This window comes from Nicotiana tabacum, chromosome 22 (genome assembly GCF_000715075.1).
Source record: "Nicotiana tabacum cultivar K326 chromosome 22, ASM71507v2, whole genome shotgun sequence".
In the NCBI taxonomy this organism is placed as follows: Eukaryota; Viridiplantae; Streptophyta; class Magnoliopsida; order Solanales; family Solanaceae; genus Nicotiana; species Nicotiana tabacum.
In genome coordinates this window covers 231,221,871-231,233,833 of record NC_134101.1, presented here as the reverse complement: position 1 = coordinate 231,233,833, position 11,963 = coordinate 231,221,871, and the positions used below count along the sequence as shown (strand labels likewise).

The 11,963-nt window shown below is 33.3% G+C and overlaps 1 pseudogene; it reads left to right on the top strand.

Annotated features, from left to right (window-relative positions):
- Positions 1-2,830: 2,830 nt before the first annotated feature.
- On the top strand, positions 2,831-10,103 carry LOC107831820 (putative disease resistance protein At3g14460; annotated as a pseudogene).
- Positions 10,104-11,963: the final 1,860 nt, after the last annotated feature.

The window sequence follows — 11,963 nt, the reverse complement described above, 5'->3', positions numbered from 1 at the left end:
TTCTGTCTCACGCAGAATTAAACTTTTCAAATTGTTCGTTGAGGATTGATTCAGATTTTAGTATTTTCACGTCAATCAAAATACTCTCACTTTTAAATATTCAAAAAATATTGGGCACAACCTGTCATTTCTCACTTTTTTCTCTTAACTCTTACTATAACTTTATTTGTAATTTTATATACAATGTGTGAAATAAATAACACATTCTCTAAAGCAAATAAACAGTAGTAGAACTATAAGAAAGGCGACTCCAAGGCATGCGAACGAGAGTACAGTGCTACCTCTATAATGACTCGGCCGATCGTTTTAAGTATGATAGCCCCGTTCCCTCGTTTACTACTTATCCTATGCTCAATTGTTGTTATGTGACTCGTCGTTGGTTCGGGTTCCGGGAATATACAAAATGAATCGAGACACTTAGTCCCATTGAACGCTTAAGTTGAAAGAGTTGACCGGATGTGACTTATACATAAATGAATTCGAAATGGAGTTTTGATGGTTCCTGTAACTCCGTATGGTGATTTTGGACTTAGGAGTGTGTCTGTAGGTAATTTTGGCTTGAAATGACGAAAAGTTAAAAAATTAGAAGTTTAGAAAGTTGAGAAGTTTGATTGAGAGTTGACTTTGTGGTTACCGGGCTCAAAATTTGGTCCCGGAAATTGGAATAGGTTCGTTGTGTCAATTATGACTTGTGTGCAAAATTTGAGGTTAATCGAAGTTGATTTGATAGGTTTCGGCATTGATCGTAGAAGTTGGGATTCATTAGTTTTCATTAGGCTTGAATTGGGGTGCGATTTGTGTTTTTGATATTGTATGATGTGATTTAAGGTCACGACTAAGTTTGTATTGTGATTTAGGACATATTGGTACATTTGGTTGAGGTCCCAGGGGCCTCGGGTTAATTCTGGATGGTTAGATCAAAAGTTTGACTTGAAGCAATTCAGGATTTTTGCCTACTGGTGTGATCTCACGTGCGAAGGTCATGATCGCATGTGTGTGGCTGGCATCACAGAAGCGGCCTGGAACGAAGCTGGACAGTGATCGCAGTAAAATAAAAATATTACTCTTGTCCTTTTCTCTTTCTAAGATAGCCAGCTATACAAGGCAAAACAAATGGTGTAATAGTAACAAATGATCAGACATAGTTTACAGAAGAGAAAATGTCTTACCATGTTGCTCGGACTCTTTGAAAATGTCGTTGGGTGCATGATGGATCTTCCAAAAATAGTAATGGATTAATTTTTGTAGGATCCAATGTGGGTAAAATTATGTTTTGGAGTCCCCCAACCAAACGTAAATTCTCCCTATAACACACAATTAGTATAATGTACTTCTTTATATTACCTAAAAATTAATACGTAAAATAATATTACATGTAAAGATTATTTCAAGATAAATTTATATTTGTTTAAGACCCCTAAGGTTATTTAATCCTTATCTGCAAAAAAGCTCATACTAAAACTGCTAATGTGCTCCTTCTATTCTCAAGCTCTAATACTTTCTAAAACATGATATTATGGAATTCCAAAATTTAGCTGTCTCTTTCAATTGATTTTGTCATATTATTCTGAAATTCTGTCATTAATAATTAACACTTAGCTACAACATGCGATGGATAAATTTTTTTAAAGATAGTGACTAAACAATTAGTATTTAAAGCCACTATTAATTATTTTCCAACCATTATTTACATCTTCAAAGGGAATATTGCGTGAAAATCTTTTACCTCAATGAAGCATATGATTGAAGAGAGATATTCACAAAATTGAGAGTTTGAGTTTCGGTTGATGGTAACAAAAGGGAAAATGCATAAGTACCTCGTCACCGACATTCGGATTTTCAACTACACACTTTTTCTTTGCGGGAATCCTATTACCCCACTAAACTTATTTTAAATGGAATTATTTACACCATAAAACTAGACAACCAAACTCTTGGCAAGTGGTGAGCTACACGCGACCCCACATTTAATACTTTTTTTATTAACTCTTCTTTTTTTATCTTTTTTTCTTATTTCTTATTATTCTCATTTTTTTTTGGTTATTTCATTCTCTTTCTTTTTTTTTTTGTCACCGACGGCATAAAATGGTGGTCGTCGGAATTTCACAAATACCATTTTTTTAGGCGACAGATTTTTATCCCGATCTAAGTGTGTTTTGTTTTATATATGGGTGGGAGGAAGAGAAAAAGAAATAAAAATGAATATAAGCTGAGAAAACTTTTTCCAGTTAAAATTTAAATACATCATTTTTTTCCGGCGTGGGAAGGTTTTCTGATGATGTATTTTTCCCCCAAATCTGAGTATATTTTGCTTTGCTTATGAATAGAATTTTTTGAGAGTTTAATTTGTGTGTGAAAAGAAAAAATGAAAGAAAATGGTTAGACAAAGTCGCCGGTGAATGAATAGCCGCCGGAATTAGAGAAAAAATGAAAAAAAAAAAAGTAAAAGAAAAAAGACAAAGAAAAAGGAAAAGGAAAAGGAAAAGGAAAAAAAAGTAAGAAAAAATGGTAAAAAAGAATAAAAATTATTCTGAAAATCTTTTTTTCTTGCTTCTCACACACACTCTGTCACGTCAGCGTTATGGGTGCAAATAATTCTATTTTAATTAAGTTTAGGAGGGTAATGAAATTTCCGCAAAGAAAAAGTGTATAGTTAGGAATCGGGTAATTATGCATTTTCCCGAAACAAAAGTAAGAAGAAAATTGGAAATGAAAGTATTACTCGATTCTTTGGCCAATTCTTTTGCTTAAATGTGGGACCCAAAATCACTTGGCAAAAATATGAGAGGAATCTCATACTATAACTTTTCAATTGTTTCACGTCAATCAAACTGCTCTAACTTTTAAATATTCGAAAAATATTGGACTCAAATTTCACAGTTTTCTCAAATTTCTCCTCCTTGTTTCATCTTCTCTGCTGATCTCCTCTGCCACTATCAGGTTTTACTGCATTAATTCTTTGTGAGTTTTGTTTTGCGCTGCTCTTTTCTTTTGTAATTTTAAGTTCCTTTTCGAATCACAGTATCTGAGATGACTTTAACTGCATTTCTCTGAGCTGCTTTGCTTAGTTAACTTTTCTGTTTACTTTGTGTCTGTGAATAGAAAACTGAGTTTTAGCTCGGAACTAATTTCAATATTTAACAGAGACTATAACTTTGGATTTCCTTTATTTAGTAAAATCTAATTTGGTAATTTCATTTAGTTTTCCGTAGTTTTTGCTCACTCCCCATTGGTATTCTATTACTGAAAAGATGAAGCTTATGATTGAAGAGTAGTTTCGGTTGATGGAAACAAAAGTAAGAAGAAAATTTGAAATGAAACTATTACTGGATTCTTTGGCAAAAATGTTAGAGGAATCTCATACTATAACTTTTTAAATTGTTAGATGAGGATTGATTCTCAGAATAAGCAGATAGATTTCAATTGTTTCACGTCAATCAAAGTACTCTTACTTTTAAATATTCCAAAAACATTGGGTACAACCTATCATTTTTCACTTTATTCTCCTAACTTTCTATAATTTTATTCGTAATTTCTTTTTCCTCTTAATGTTTTCACTATTCAAAAATATGTTAAATCGTAAGAAAATATTATTTTTTTAACCTTTTTAGTATGACACAGAGATGCTTAAAGTGAAAAGGAAAACGATTGAAAAAGACAACAACAACAACCCAGTATAATCCCACTTAGTGGAGTCTGAGGAGGATAGTGTGTACACAAACCTTACCCCTACCCTGGGGTAGAGAGGTTGTTTCCAAATAGACCCCCGGCATCCTTCCCTCCAAAAACTTCCCGCCTTGCTCTTGGGGAGACTCAAACTCACAACCTCTTGGTTGGAAGTGGAGGTTGCTTACCATCAGAGCAACCCTCTTGTCTACGATTGAAAAGGAGTAGAAAATAAAAATATTACTCTAGTCCTTTTCTCTTTCTATGATAGCCAACTATACAAGGCAAAACAAACTTCGGAATAGTAATGAATGATCAGATATAGTCTACATAAGAGAAAATATTTTACTATGTTGCTTAGACTCTTTGAAAATGTCGTTAAGTACATCGGATTCTCCAAAAATAGTGGGATTAATTTTTAGAGGATCAAATGTGGGTAAAATAATGTTTTGGAGTATCCCCACAACATAAATTATCCCAATAACACACAATTAGTATACCATACTTCTTTATATTATATAAAAACTGGAAAGGAAAGGGCTGGGCTTGTAGACCAATTCCTTTGCTGAAAAGTGAGACTCAAAATCCACTTGGCAAAAATATGAGAGGAATCTCATGCTAACTTTAGTTGCGTCTAACGCAGAATAAAACTTTTCAAATTGTAAGATAAGGATTGATTCTCACAGTAATCACGTCAATCAAAATACTCTCACTCAGTTGGTAAAGCACCTTTATCTACGACCGTTAGGTCCTGGGTTAAGGTCACGCTGGAGAGGAAGTGTGGAAAACTATAGATCCTCCTAACTTGGGAGAGATTTTTTGTAAAAAAAAAAAAATACTCTCACTTTTCATTCGAAAAACATTGGGCGCATCCTGTCATTTCTCACTTTATTCTTCTAACTCTTACTATAACTTTATTTGTAATTTCTTTTTCCCTTAATGTTTTCACTATTCAAAAATATGTTAAATCGTAAGAAAATGTATTTTTTTTAACCTTTTCAGTATTAAACGGAGATGCTTAAAGAGAAAAAGAAAAGATTGAAAAAGAGTAGAAAACAAAATATTACACTTGTCCTTTTCTCTTTCTAAGATAGCCAACTATACAAGGCAAAACAAACACCGTAATAGTAATGAATGATTGGATATAGTCTACATAAGAGAAAATGTTTTACTTTGTTACTCGAACTCTTTGAAAATATCGTTGTGTGCATTTCGGATTCTTCAAAAGTAGTGGATTAATTTTTGGAGGATCCAATGTGAGTAAAATAATATTTTGGAGCGTCCACACAACGTAAATTCTACCTATAACACACAATTAGTATACATTACTTCTTTATATTATCTAAAAATTGAAAACAAAAGGGCAAAGCTCTTAGGCCAATTCTTTTGCTGAAAAGTGAGACCCAAAATCCACTTGGCAAAAATATGGAAGGAATCTCATGCTAACTTTTTTCTGTTCGGTAGTTGTGTCTCACGCAGAATAAAACTTTCTAAATTGTAAGATGAGGATTGATTCTCCCAGTAATCACGCCAATCAAAATACTCTCACTTTGACAAGTGAGGTTTCTCAGTTGGTAAGCCCCTCTACGCATGACCGTTAAGTCCTGAGTTCGAGTCACGCTGGAGGGGAAGTGCGGAAACACTATAGATCCTCCTAAATTTGTAGGAATTTTTTGTAAAACAAAAAAACTTTAACTTTTAAATATTCGAAAAACATTGGTCACATCTTGTCATTTCTCACTTTATTCTCCTAAATCTTACTATAACTTTATTTGTAATATCTTTTTCCGTTAATGTTTTCACTATTCAAAAATATGTTAAATCGTAAGAAAATGTATTTTCATTTTTTAACATTTTCAGTATGAAACAAAGATGCTTAAAGAGAAAAAGAAAAATATTGAAAAAGAGTAGAAAATAAAAATATTACTCTTGTCCTTCTCTTTCTAAGATAGCCAACTATACAAGGCAAAACAAACATCGTAATAGTAATGAAAGATTGGATATAGTCTACAGAAGAGATAATGTCTTACTATGTTGACCGGACTCTTCAAAAATGTCGCTAGGTGCATGTCGGATTCTCCAAAAATAGTACCGGATTAATTTTTGGAGAATCTAATGTGTGTAAAATTATGTTTTGGAGTGTCCCGCAATGTAAATTCTACCTATAACACACAATTAGTATACCATACTTCTTTATATTATCTTAAAATTAATACGTAAAATAATATTTTGTGCAAAGATTATTTCAAGATAAAAGTAATATTTGTTTAAGACACCTAAGGTTATTTAATCCTTATCTGCAAAAAACTCATACTAGAACTGCTAATATGCTTCTTCTATTCTCAAGCTCTAATACTTTCTAAAACATGATATTAAGGAATTCCAAGATTTAGCTGTCTCTTTCAATTGATTTTGTCAAATTATTCTGAAATTCTGTTAGTAATAACACTTAGCTACAACATACAATGGATAAAATGTTTTAAAGATAGTGACTAAACGATTAGTATTTAAAGCCACCATTAATTATTTTCCTACCATTATTTACAACTTCAAAGGGAATATTGCAAGAAAATCATTTACATGGAAAAATGATAAGAAAAGGAACATTTCAAGCATGTAGAACGTAGAGTATCTCATAGGAATTTCAGCAATAATTTAACAGTCATTTAAATTTCCACAATTTCTGTAACATTTTTCATGATATGAGCAAAAGGCACACCACAGCACTTTATATCATTTCTTGTCTCAATTATTAAATGTTTAGTTAATTCCATTATGAAAAGAAAGAACGGACTTTTGCTAAAGAACGGAATGAATAGTTAATTCCATTACTTTTAGTTACTTCTGTCAAAGATACTCTTAGCATTCTTTTTCATATTACTCTTAGCATTGAACAGGTAAAACTAAGACTATTTTTAATCATTTTGTGATTTTCTTGTTCTGCTTTGCAGCTTTCAGAAATGGAAATTGGCTTAGCAGGTGGAGGTGCATTTCTATCTTCAGCTTTGAATGTTCTCTTTGATAGGCTTGCTCCTCAGGGTGAGCTGCTCAAGATGTTTCAGAGGCAAAAGCATGATGTTCGACTGCTAAAGAGGCTGAAGACAACTTTACTAGGCTTTCAAGCTGTGCTAAGTGATGCAGAAAATAAGCAGACATCAAATCGATTCGTCAACCAGTGGCTAAATGAGCTTCAAGATGCCGTGGACAGTGCTGGAAACTTAATTGAAGAAATCAATTATGAAGTTCTGAGAATTAAGGTGGAAGGTCAGCATCAAAATTATGCAGAAACAAGCAACTGGCAAGTAATGCATGGGATTTTTTCTCAAGTGATGAATTTCTTCTTAACATAAAACAGAGGTTGGAAAAGACCATTGAAACATTGGAGGAGTTGCAACAGCAAATTGGTTGTCTTGGCCTAAAGGAGTATCTTGTTTCGGGTAAAGAAACTAGAGAACCTTCAACTTCTGTGGTTGATGAATCTGAAATCTTAGGCAGGCAAAATGAAATAGAGGAATTAGTGGTCCGTTTATTATCTGTTGATACAAGTGGTAAAAGTTTGAGAGTAATTCCTATTGTTGGAATGCCTGGGGTTGGCAAGACAACACTTGCTAAAGTTGTTTGCAATGATGAGAGGGTAAAAGGTTTTTTCGATTTGAAAGCTTGGTTTTGTGTGTCTGAACCATATGACGCTTTCCGAATAACAAAAGGGTTACTTCAAGAAATTGGCTCATCTGACTTAAAGGACGATAACAATCTTAATCAGCTACAGGTCAAATTGAAGGAAAGCTTAAATGGCAAAAAATTTCTTATTGTTCTGGATGATGTTTGGAATGACAACTATAATGCATGGGATGACTTGAAAAATCTTTTTGTTCAAGGAGATGCAGGAAGTACGATAATTGTGACGACACGTAAGAAAAGTGTTGCCATGACGATGGGTAATGAGCAAATTAGCATGGATACTTTGTCTAGTGATGTCTCTTGGTCTTTATTCAAACGACATGCATTTGAAAATATGGATCCTAAGGAACATCTGGAACATATAGAAGTCGGGAAACAAATCGCAGCTAAGTGCAAAGGTTTGCCCTTAGCGCTAAAGGCACTTGCTGGTTTGTTATGGTCCAAATCAGAGATTGAAGAGTGGAGAAGCATTTTGAGAAGTGAAATATGGGAGCTGCAAAACAAAAGCATATTACCAGCATTGATGTTGAGCTACAATGATCTTCCCGTGCATTTGAAGCAATGCTTTTCCTACTGTGCAATATTTCTGAAAGATTATCCATTTCGGAAAAAACAAGTCATACAGTTGTGGATTGCTAATGGTCTAGTACAAGGGTTGTAAAAAAATGAAACAATTGAAGATTTAGGCAACCTATTCTTTCTCGAGTTGCAATCAAGATCACTTTTCGAAAGAGTCCCAAATTCTTCTAAAATTAATGCAGATGAATTCTTAATGCATGACCTTGTGAATGATTTGGCCCAAATTGCGTCTTCACAACTTTGTACCATATTGGAAAAGAACCAAGAGTCTCATTTGTTAGAACGAAGTCGACACGTGTCCTATTTAACGGGTTATGGTGACTTCGAAAAATTGAAATCCCTCGACGAACTAGATCATCTAAGGACATTGCTTCCAATCAACAGTATCGAGCTCTATGGTCCATCTCTAGGCAAGAGGGTGTTGCATAATATATTGCCAAGACTAACATCCTTAAGGGCACTATCATTGTCTCGTTATCATATCAATGAGTTACCGAATGTCTTGTTTATTGAATTAAAGCTCCTAAGATTTTTGGACCTTTCATGGACAAAGATAAAACAGTTACCTAATTCCATTTGTGTACTCTATAACTTAGATACACTTCTCTTGTCATCTTGTGGTTATCTTGAAGAGTTACCGATGCAAATGGAAAAGTTGATCAACTTGCGTCACCTTGACATTAGCGACACTCCTTGCTTAAAGAAGCCGCAACATCTGAGAAAGCTGAAAAGCACCCGTGTGTTATTGGGAGTTGAATATTTTCTTGGTGGTAGCAGTGGTTCGAGAATGGAAGATTTGGGTGAACTATGCAGCTTGTATGGAACTTTATCAATTCGAAAGTTGGAAAATGTGGCGGATAAAATGGAAGCTTTGAAGGCAAACATGAGAGGAAAGGAACATATTGAAATGTTATCATTGGAGTGGAGTGTAAGTATTGCAGACAATTCACAAAATGTTTTCATCACGTATTGCTTTTTCATTTTGATCTTTGAGTTTCTAACCACCCTGCATTTGATAGGTAATAGTGATGAATGTTCTTATTTTCCGAATTTCTAGAGCATCGTTGAATGAATATTAAATTCTCACCTTCCAACTTCATTTTAACTGTTTGTGTTTTTTTCCTTTCCCTTTTTGAGTCAACCTCATGTGGCAGCTTCGAACTTGAAAATCAGCATTGATTTGCATCAGAGATTAATTTAAGGCTAGTATGATAATAGGTGTATCATGATGTCATTAAAACTATGCTACATCGTGAGTAATTGAGAAAACTTCAGTTGTTGATTTATCGTAAAACCAGTAATATTACAGATGAAATGGTAGCTTGGCTCCCTTGATATATTGGAACTTCTTCACTTTGCAGTAAGTTTAGGAATCATTTTCGTAGTCAGATAAAACCATGATTGTCGATTACTTGTCTAGAGGAATCATTCATGTATAGCTAGTTATATTCAATACTGATTGGCTAAATGTTCTAACATATCCTTTTCTTTTGTTTTCAGTTTGGTTTTTCTGAGTTGTTGAGATATTTAAGTTACTCAGAATTAGGGACTTTCTATTAGGCCTTTCTGCTCTGGTTATGTTTGGCCAATGGAAAGCAAAAGACGACATAATTATTGGACTTTCTGTATTAAGTAATCTGATTTTCTGGAGTTAGAGCAAACTGTAAATGCATTAGAAAATGTACAAGAAAAGGGGGGAGATTCTGAGAGAGCGTTGAATGTCAATGAGAAGAGAAAGTAAAGTTTCAATGGTCTCCTCAAGTTGGCTAGTGAAAGCTGTGCAACAGGTTTGAGCGACAGTACTAACAAGCTCGGGGACTTGTTTCTGGTCCAAAAGGACTAGTACACTATCAATACAACTATGATTGGAATAAATCAGCTATAGTTGTTTCTGCACTTGGTACGTAGCGCAAATGCTGGAACTGTTTCACTTCCTACAACTTTGTTTGCTACTGGTGTCGATGATCAGATTCTCGCGAAGTAATTCAAGACTGATGTTGCTACTGTTCAGAAGATCAAGGCTGGTCTCTCATTGTTGCTCGTCGAATTTCTAAATAAAACTTCACCTCGGAATTCAGTAGCTCGTGTGCAAAAAATATTCATATGTTAAGTTTTCATTCTTTCTTGTTTGTTGGTAATCTTATCAATATGATATTGTGCTGTTCATTTTCTACTCATTTGTCTTTACAAGCTCCTATCAGTATGCAACTTTTAGTCTGCTGTCTAAATCCAAAGAGGTTTAACAGTTGACCAAACAACAATTGCCAGAAAAAATCATTCAACTCACACAGCAACAAACTCAAACAAAACAACATTAACAATTGCCAAAAGATTTCATTCATTTCTAACTAGGGCTGTATTTTGTCCCGGGCCCGGGCCTTAGTGGGCCTAACGGGCCGGGCCTCGCGGTCCCGGGCTTCGTGGTCCCGGGCTCTGGCGGTCCCGGGCCTGGCGGTCCCGGTCTTCGTGGGCCTAATGGGTGGAACCGGCCCGTGACGGGCCTAAGCCCACATGGTCCTGTGCTTAACGGGCCGGGCTCGTGGGCTTCGCGGGCCTAGCGGGTTTTTTTTTTTTTTTTTTAAAGACAATTTCTTGTAGTATCATGGCTATATTAATATGTAGTATATATGTATATCTAATTATTAAAGTGCTTGACGAAAAAGAAAATAACAAAACAATAGTAAAACACTAAATTGTCATGCATAAATATCACTTCTTGATATTATATTGTATCTTATGTATATATATTCTCTTATATATTTTCTTTTAGTATATATATTGTATCTTATGTATATATTGTAGCTTATAAATATATTTTCTTGTAGTATATATATTGTATATTATGTATATATTGTAGCATAATATATTTTCTTGTAGTATATTATATTGTATCTTATGTATATATATTCTCTTATATATTTTCTTGTAGTATATATATTGTATATTATGTATATATTGTAGCATAATATATTTTCTTGTAGTATATATATTGTATCTTATGTATATATATTCTCTTATATATTTTCTTGTAGTATATATATTGTATATTATGTATATATTGTAGCTTATAAATATATTTTCTTGTAGTATATATATTGTATATTATGTATATATTGTAGCATAATATATTTGCTTGTAGTATATTATATTGTATCTTATGTATATATATTCTCTTATATATTTGCTTGTAGTATATTATATTGTATCTTATGTATATATATTCTCTTATATATTTTCTTGTAGTATATATATTGTATCTTATGTATATATTGTAGCTTATAAATATATTTTCTTGTAGTATATATATTGTATATTATGTATATATTGTAGCATAATATATTTTCTTGTAGTATATTATATTGTATCTTATGTATATATATTCTCTTATATATTTTCTTGTAGTATATATATTGTATATTATGTATATATTGTAGCATAATATATTTTCTTGTAGTATATTATATTGTATCTTATGTATATATATTCTCTTATATATTTTCTTGTAGTATATATATTGTATCTTATGTATATATTGTATCTTATAAATATATTTTCTTGTAGTATATATATTGTATATTATGTATATATTGTAGCATATAAATAATTCTAAGTATAGACAAAGAAATATTGCGAAAAGAAGCTCATGGGTAGAAGCAATAAATTTTATTACCAAAAAATGACATATCTTTCTTAGTCATCCTTCCCCCAATGGAATGAGCACAACAAGGTACTAATACCACCATTAGAAGGAAAAAAACTAAGGAAGATGTGCCAAAATACAAGTTACATATTATTCTATGTATTATCTCTAACAAATCTCATAAATCCTTCAAGGTTCGGAGGAGGTTGCGTTGGTGGTGGTGGAAAAGAAGCTTGTTCATCACCACTTCCGGGCGAAGCCGAATCCTCCGTAAGTTCCGCTATCATTTCTTCATAAGCTTCATCTATCGCCGGTTGTGCTTCTGCAATTCCAAAGTTTCTTCTTTCCGAGCGGATCCAATCTCTAAACAATACTGATTTTTCCAAGCTATCCCTCA